Raw genomic sequence first — 9,548 nt, 5'->3', positions numbered from 1 at the left:
GTGTGTGTGTGTGTGTCAGTGTGTGAGTGAGAGCTCCTCCAGACTGCATTATTGTGTGTGAGTAAGTGTAAGCTCCATCAGACGGCAGTATTGTGTGTGTATGCTTGCATACGTGTGTGTGCGCGTGTGTCAGCTCCTCCCGATTGCAGTATTGTGTGTATGTGCGTGTGTGTGTGTGCGCGTGTCAGCTCCTCCAGACTGCAGTATTGTGTGTGTGTGTGAGTGTGTTTTGCTGTGTTTCTCCATCTCGTGTCCAGATGTGTGTGTGTGTGTGCGTGTGTGTGTTTCTCTGCTCTGCAGTCTCAGTGTTTCTGTCAGACAAATATTCCAATATTCTGAAATCAAGATATTGATCATTGACAGTCGGTGATGATGATGAAGCACTGAAGTGTCCTCCTCTCCAGCTCTAGTTCAGTTCTCCGCTGCTTCTCAGATTGTTGAAATTATTGAGCGTTTTATTTTTGTTCATTTGCGTTCAGTTTATTTTTTTCAGAATAAATTTATTATTATTATTATTAAACATCCTAAATCAGGGGTGTCAAACTCAGCACAGTGTAGTTCCAGCCCTGCTCCAACACACTCAGCTGCAGGACTCTGTTAGTCTGATCAGGTGTGTTTAATCAGGGTTACAGCTGAACTGTGCAGTGCTGCGGCGCTCCAGGATCTGAGTCTGACCCCTGTGTGCTGAGGTGTTAAACCAGCTGCTGTCCAATAATCCAGACTCTCGATAACTCGACACACATGACGTCAGTAAACAGTCAATATATCCTGATTTCAGAATGTTTTAACACTAAAGCACTGAGGAGGAGGAGGAGGAGGAAGAGGCTTTTATTCTGACTTGATTCCCTTCATCAGTTTAGTGTTTGGAGTTTTCCTTCATGAGTGTTTCATCAGGTGTGTGTGTGTGTGTGCGTGCGTGCGTGCGTGTGTTTCTTCTTCAGATGCGAGAGACTCTGGCAGATTTTATTAGTTTTTATGCGTTCTGTCTGACTCCTGACAGCAGATGATGTGAGATGAACACATTTACACCACATAAATGCCATAAATCTGCAGTTTTTCATCGCTTTATGGTAAAAAATAAACTTTTTTTCTTCTCAGTATAAATATCGAGAGGTTTTTAAGATGAGATATTTACTGGAGAAGCAAAATGGCTGAATTCAATGTCTTGTTTTCTGAAAAAATAAAAAATAAATGGAGTGAGTTTGGGCTTGAAATCAGAAATATGCAACACTGTATATGAAGAGTTCAGATGCAGAAACCTGTAACTGCGTCTGACATTTTCTAAAATGAGCATTTGATCAGGCTTCAGTGAGGATGTTCAGTAATTTCACTGTTATTGTGAAGAGTACGTTCATTTCCTGGCCTTCAAGGGGAAATAGCTCAACATGAACAGATGAGGCTGAGAATAAAGCTCATTTCAGACGGCACTTACACGTTTTTGCATCTGGTCTCTTCATATAAATATTTTTCATTATTATAAGTAATTATTATATTTATTATGTAATAAAAATGATGATATCTATTTTATACACTGTAAAGCGCTTCACACTTGTTAAACTTACAAACTCAAGTTCACCAGCTGCCTTGAAAATGTGAGTCAACTCAATTTGGAGAGATTCTTTGTTTCAACTTAAGATGTTGAGTTTTAGTTAAATATATTGTGAAACTCAACATCTTAAGTTGAAACAAAGAATCTCTCCAAATTGAGTTGACTCACATTTTCAAGGCAGCTGGTGAACTTGAGTTTGTAAGTTTAACCAGTGTGAAGCGCTTTACAGTGAAGTCATGATTACTCATTATTAAAGATTTTGTGATGCTCATTTCTGTTTGCAAGCATAAATTCACATGCATAATCTTTTTTTTTTGGCAACATTGATTTTTCTTTTTTTTTTTAATTTAAAAATCACTTTTTTTTGTTTCTTTGTCCAAAATTAAGTAAATTGTTTTGTTCAAATTAAGTGAATATATGATTAAAATAAGATCAGATGTTTAGTAGTGCTCTTTTTTTTCGTCCTGAATGATACATATATATATATATCATAGGTGTCAAACTCAGTTCCTGGCGGGCCGCAGCTCTGCACAGATTCACTCCAACTTTAATCAAACACAGCAGATCCTACTAATCAAGGTGCTCAAGATTTCTGGAGACTATTAAGCAGATGTCAGTTGGAGCTGGTTGGAACTAAACTATACAGCTGCGGCCCTCCAGGAATTGAGTTTGAGACCATTGAATATATATATATATATATATATATATATATATATAAAACCTTATCAATTTAAATATAAAATAAACAATGAATTATTCTTTTTTTGGCCTTTTTATTTGTAAATTAATTTTTTTTTAATTCATTTATTTAAATAATTTTACATTTAATATACAATTATTTAAATTTTGTATTTTTTTTTCTTTATATTTTTTAAAATTTCTTTTTATTTGTTTTTTAAGAATTTTTTTCATATTTTCAGTAATTTTCAGTCTTTTTTTATTTGTATTTAAAAATAGAATAAAAATGTAGAATTTTTATTTTAATTAGTTTTTTTCTTTAAATTAGTTTTTTTTTCTTTAAATTATTATTTTTTTCAGAAAACAAATTTTTAATACATTTTCAGTCATTTTGGAAGCAGATAAACAGCATGAGTATTTGATTAGAGTTATTTTCATTGGTATTATTTGCGGTGTTGCTCTGCTCTCTCTGTGGTTTATTTCCTCTTGTGTTTTGTTCTGAATTGTGGCTTTATTTATTGGAGCGTCTGGACAAAGCGAGCTTATGAAATGTGTGTTATTATAATATCTGCATCAGTATTAATGTGTGTTTATGATCATCATCATCATCAGCGCTGCCTTCAGAACGGACCAAAACACACACACTTATGAGAATGCCTTTGTATTATGCTTATGATTATTGTTGTTATTCTGATTAGTTCTCGTAGTTGTTCTCGGAGTATTTAGCAGCTTTAATGAGATGCGTCTTTATTTTAATCTTTTATTTCCCCCCGATGGTTTAAACTGATCTCAGACCAGCAAACTCTTTCTTCAGGTCTGTGAAGGCCAGATCATGACATTCACAAACCAAAGAGCAGAATACCCACAATGCCCCATGTGTCCAGCAGATTGCCCACAATGCCCCTGTGTTGAGCAGGTGACTCAGAATGCCTGACGCAGTGTACAGAGAGCTCCCGGACGCTTACTTTTCTACTCCCTTTTCTATATTTACTGTACATAAAGAACAATAAATTATTTTTTAAACATCATGCGTTGATCCTGGTGTTTTTTCCACAGGAGTTCTGGATTTAAATGTATATATCTGGAGTATTTTATTTAACAATGACAGTCGGAAAGTGTCAAGAAAAATGAGATATCTCAGTGTGAGAATGTTAATATTATGAGATAATATTTCATGCCTTATTATTATTATTATTATTATTATGAGCAAACATCTCATTATGAGTCTGTCATAAAAATGATTCATTATGAGATATCTCATTATGAGAATGTTCATATTGAGATATCTCATAAGTTATTTTATAGTCATTATTATGAGAAAACATCTCATTTTGAGACTACTATGAGTCATAAAATTGATTCATTATTATGAGATATCTCGTTACAGTCATTATTGTTAATGTCATGAGATAATATATTATTATGAGAAAGCTTTTATGAGAAAATGTCATTATGCAAAAGCATCTCATTATAATGAGAAAGTCATTATGAGTAATTAAGTCATAATTAGGAGAAATTATCTCCTTACAGAGTCACTATGTCATAAAATGTCATTATAAGATAATATATTATTATGAGAAAGCCTTTATTATGAGAAAATATGAGTCATGCAGAAGCATCTCATTATTATGAGTCATTATCATGAGTAATTAAAATGTCATTATTATGAGATAATATCTCATTATGAGAGTCATTATTATGAGTCATGATAATCTGAGATCTCATTATGAAAACATTATTATGAGAAAGGTATAAAAATGAGTCATGAGAACATCTCATTAGTCATTATTGTCAAAATAATGAGAAAGCCTTTATCATAAGAAAATATTTTATTATGATTCATTGTCCCAGAACATCTCATTATGGGAACCTTATAATTATTATGAGATATCTCATGAGAAATGTTATTATGTGATATCCCATTATGAGAACGTTATTATGAGATATCTCATTATAAGAATGTTATTATTATGGGACATCTCATAATAACATTTATCATAATGAGATATCTCATAACAATAATGTTCTTATAATGAGATATCTCATTATGAGAACTGATGATATCTCGTTATAAGAACGTTATTATTATGAAATATCTCATTATTATATTATGAATAATGAGATATCTCATATCTCATTAAGAACATTATTATTATGAGACATCTCATTATAAGAACGTTATTATTATGAGATATCTCATTATGAGAACTGTTATTATGAGATATCTCATTATAAGAACGTTATTATTGAGATATCTCATTATGAAAACTGTTATTATTATGAGGTTTCTCATTATGAGAACTGTTATTATGACATCTCATTATAAGAACGTTATTATGAGATATCTCATTATAAGAACATTATTATTATGAGATATCTCATTATGAAAACTGTTATTATGAGATATCTCCTTATAAGAACGTTATTATTATGAGATATCTCATTATGAAAACATTATTATGATGAGATATCTCATTATGAAAACTGTTATTATGAGATATCTCATTATGAGAACTGTTATTATTATGAGACATCTCATTATGAGAACTGTTATTATGAGATATCTCATTATAACGTTATTATTATGAGGTATCTCATTATGAGAACTGTTATTATTATGAGATATCTCATTATGAGAACTGTTATTATGAGATATCTCATTATGAAAACATTATTATGATGAGATATCTCATTATGAAAACTGTTATTATGAGATATCTCATTATGAGAACTGTTATTATTATGAGACATCTCATTATGAGAACTGTTATTATGAGATATCTCATTATAAGAACGTTATTATTATGAGGTATCTCATTATGAGAACTGTTATTATGAGATATCTCATTATAAGAACGTTATTATTATGAGGTTTCTCATTATGAGAACTGTTATTATGAGACACCTCATTATAAGAACGTTATTATTATGAGATATCTCATTATGAGAACTGTTATTATGAGATATCTCATAAGAACGTTATTATTATGAGACATCTCATTATGAAAAACGTTATTATTATGAGGTTTCTCATTATGAAAAACGTTATTATTATGATGTTTCTCATTATGAGAACTGTTATTATGACATCTCATTATAAGAACGTTATTATTATGATGTTTCTCATTATGAGAACTGTTATTATGAGATATCTCATTATAAGAACGTTATTATTATGAGATATCTCATTATAAGAACGTTATTATTATGAGACATCTCATTATGAGAACTGTTATTATGAGATATCTCATTATAAGAACGTTATTATTATGAGATATCTCATTATGAGAACTGTTATTATGAGATATCTCATTATAAGAACGTTATTATTATGAGATATCTCATTATGAGAACTGTTATTATGAGATATCTCATTATAAGAACGTTATTATTATGAGATATCTCATTATGAGAATGTAATTATTATGAGATATATCATTTTGATAGTCATTATGAGTCAAAAAGTAGTCTTTATGAAATATCTCATTATGAGAATGTTAATATTATGAGATAACTCATGAGTTATTATTATGATGATTCATTATTATGAGAAGACATCTCATTATGAGTAAGTTTTATGAGTCATCATGAGAAAATATTCCATTAGGAGAAATTCTATTATGAGTCATAAAAATAAAAACAATATCTCATAATTATGAGAAGGTCAATGTTATGAGATATATCTCACTGTGAGAAAGTCATTACAAGAAAACATCCCATTATGATGTCATGATAAAAGTCATTACTATGAAATATATACATTTTGAAATAACCCCAAATTAGCATAGTGTACTTATAAAATATCTTCAAGTTGTTGAATGAACGGAGGAAAAATAAATGTGACAGGAAACCAAAACTTTTAGTCATACAAAATTGATTTATGCTGGAAGAACAATTCAGTGCAGCAAATGACATATAAATGAGCACGGATCAAAACAGAAGGAAAATAATAATTAATCACAGAAATCAAAATTCCAACAAATATTAATGATTCACGGACATCAAAAATACACAAATAGGTTTCAAAAATATAATTACAGTCTGAGAAATTAAGACATATTAATGACAAAAGACAAAAAATCAACATCGTAATAATCATGACAGTTTTCAGTCATATTTTATACTCTAACAAATTAATAACTGATGTGTTTTGGCTGTGGATTACAGTGATTTTTCCCATCATTGCTATTCATTTGCTCAAATCAGACATGCACAAAAACAGCCAGAGGTTATTAGTGTGAAAAACTAAACATCATTCAGATCATGACTTTCACCCCAACTAAAAGACGAAAGCAGGTTAATAATATAATGACCAGCATTAATCAAACATTCACATAATTCAACATTCAGCACTTTTCATTTGTTTGAAACTGAAACTCAACACCGACTCTGAAATACAAATATGCTACTTAATTTAATAACATAATAATGCACCTTTGTGAGTCATATATTGTGGATTTATTATTTATAAATGAGATTTATTTCACTTTTTTAATGCATTTTTTAAATCATCATGAACACATAATGATAATTACACAATTCCTATTACTGATTATTAATAAAATACCATGTTGTTTAGGAATAATACATAAATAATGGTATTTTAATAAGAATCATATATAAGAATTTGAAAAAAAAATAAAAGCAATGTTTAATTTTCATTTCAAATGACAGAAAAAGCTCATTAAACCATTAAATAATCATGGGAAATGTATTGGCAGAGAAAACATTAATAAACAAAACTTTCACAGCATTTTCAGATCATTATTTTAACTATTTTCAGATCATTATTAGCTCAAATTCTCCATAAATGTACTCATTTTTGTTTTATTATTAACCAGCATTTGTACGAATATTAATAAATGCTGTAAAAATAACATTTAAATAACAAATGAGACTCAAGTGAAAAATAAGAAAATTATGAAGGAAATTCCAGTTCATTTCACAAACAGACTGAAAACATAAAATATAAAATAAAATAAATTAAAATAAGTCCAGGCTTGTTTTCACTAAATATCTGAAGGATTAAAGCAGATCATCACTTTCAGATTTAGCAGAAAATATTAACCATAAAGAAGATTTCGGTCTTAAATGTAGGAGTTAAACGTAAGAGTATTTTATCAAGCGTTTATTACTTTTGATTTGTTATTATTGTATTACTGTAAGTGATTTAGTGCTAAACTACCTGCAATATCAGTGAAATATTAGCATTAATGAACAAGCTCAAGCATCAATCTGCTTTAAAGAAAGCATTTTAATTAATCTCAGAGTTATTCATGGTCAAAAATAAGCATTTAAGTGTGTCTTTGGTCACTTTCCAATAAGGTTTCATGAGTGAATGTTTGCTAATGCATTTAATAACATTAATAATAATTATATGTTAATGATAAAGCATTTATTAATCATAGATTAACATTTATACATTATCAAAACCTAAAGTCATGCTTATTAATAAGAAGTTAACAAAGATGAATAAACACATAATTGTAATTTTCATTGTTCATGTTTGTAAAAAAAGTAACTGATACAACCTAATTGTAAAGCGTGACCATATTTAAAAAAAATAAATAAATTAACCAATTATTTTAAATATATATTTACATAAATATATGTTCTGCAAATACAAATTTGATCATTTTTACATATATTTTTTTAAATATCTGAAAGTATTTAATATATATATATATATATGCTTGTTTATTTAATTAAATTACATTTACGCTACTGTTATTTTTAAATATTATTTTATTTACTTGAAGTATTTCCGTATTTCTTTTTTTTTCTGATCTCTGGTTCTTATGTATGAATTCATTATTCATAATAGTTATTTAATAAGTAAATTTGGATTATTTTTCTACTCTTATTATTTAACAGAGTCATTGAAGACCAATAATTAAAAATATAGTTAGTCAATCCTGAAATGCAGAGCAATAATTAATTAACTTATAATAATTTTATTTTCTAAGAGATGACATTTATTTGAAACAGAGGAAAATCTTTATTTTTAATGTCTAAAACATTAAAAGAAAAAACACTGCTGGAAATAAAGAATAGATATAATTGAAGAGTTTCAGAATTCAAAATTATTAAAAATAAAATATTTGATTATTTGTTTAATATTAAATGTAATAAACTTTAAAAACAAAGACTTTCCTCCAACTTAAACATTCATGCAAATTGCTAAGAAAATAATTTTAATATATATATATATATATATATATATATATATATATATATATATATATATATATATATATATATATATATATGTATATATATACACAAGGGGTGTCTAAGCGCTCGGTCCTGGAGGGCCAGTGTCTCGCAAAGTTTACCTAGACCAGGTGTGTCTGATTGGGGTTGGAACTAATCTCTTACGAGGCATTCTAGAAACATCCATGCAGGTGTGTTGAGGCAAGTTTGGGCTAAAATCTGCAGGACACCGGCCCTCCAGGACTGAGTTTGCACACCCCTATGCTATACTGTGTACACATATTTGAATAGTTTAATATTTTAAATATTTGACAAATATGTTTAGAAACATCTCCATTGTATTTACAGAAAATATATCAGCATGTATATTTTTGCATACATGTGTGTGTATTTGGAAATAAGTGTACACACACTAGTATATGTGTATATCAGAAAACATCTTTTGTTAACTTATTAAAAGCTGGTCATGGTCAACTGTGTTTAAAATGTTCTCTTTAAAGCAGATGAATGAAAATACAGTCACTTTAGTACAGTCTGTGTTTTCCTCTGATCGTTTTTCTGATTCAGCAGCTGGATTTAGTGCTAAACCCTTAATAAAATACTCTACAGGAGTCTTACATTTAGCACTGCATCTTCATTATTTTAAAGATGTTCTACATTCTCCTTCAGATTTTTGTGAATATGATGAGGATGATGATGATGATGAAGGTTATTAATAGCAGATTATTCATTCAGTCTGAACAGTGAAACACTGGACAGGAAGTGACATCATCACTGCAGGATGACCACAGTGAGAATGGACAGTTGTGAAATACTGAGTGAAAGCCGTCTGGTGTTCATGACAATTAAACACTCGCAGATCTCATCAATAAAAAAATAAATAAAAATAGATATAAATTAAATAGATTAGATAAATTGATTTTTGAAGAGTTTATGTTCATGGTTTAATTCTTGCTGCTTAGGCTCTATAACTATAATTCAAGCGATTATTATTAATTTGATTAAATATTATTTTCTTTACCTGATGTATGTCAGCTTTTCCATTTTATTCTGATTATTTGGAACTCATTATTCATGATAGTTTATAAATGGGTAAATTACATTTGTT

The 9,548-nt window shown here is 29.0% G+C and overlaps 1 protein-coding gene across 2 annotated transcripts in view; it reads left to right on the top strand.

Moving 5' to 3' along the window:
* Nucleotides 1-3,255, top strand: part of ric1 (RIC1 homolog, RAB6A GEF complex partner 1) — a 76,000-nt gene extending 72,745 nt beyond the window's left edge. Inside the window, exons 28-29 of one of the 2 annotated variants that reach the window (XR_012397029.1) lie at nucleotides 942-1,070; nucleotides 3,042-3,255. The gene's annotated coding sequence lies outside the window, so the exon portion shown is untranslated. Of the gene's footprint in view, nucleotides 1-941; nucleotides 1,105-3,041 lie in introns of those variants that run through there. The other variant, XM_073935606.1, reaches the window with a different exon arrangement.
* The last annotated feature ends 6,293 nt before the right edge of the window (nucleotides 3,256-9,548 follow it).

The sequence above is a fragment of the Danio rerio genome, chromosome 21, assembly GCF_049306965.1.
Source record: "Danio rerio strain Tuebingen ecotype United States chromosome 21, GRCz12tu, whole genome shotgun sequence".
Taxonomy (NCBI): domain Eukaryota; kingdom Metazoa; phylum Chordata; class Actinopteri; order Cypriniformes; family Danionidae; genus Danio; species Danio rerio.
Note: the sequence above shows the minus strand (reverse complement) of the source record. Positions and strands in the feature narration are given on the sequence as shown.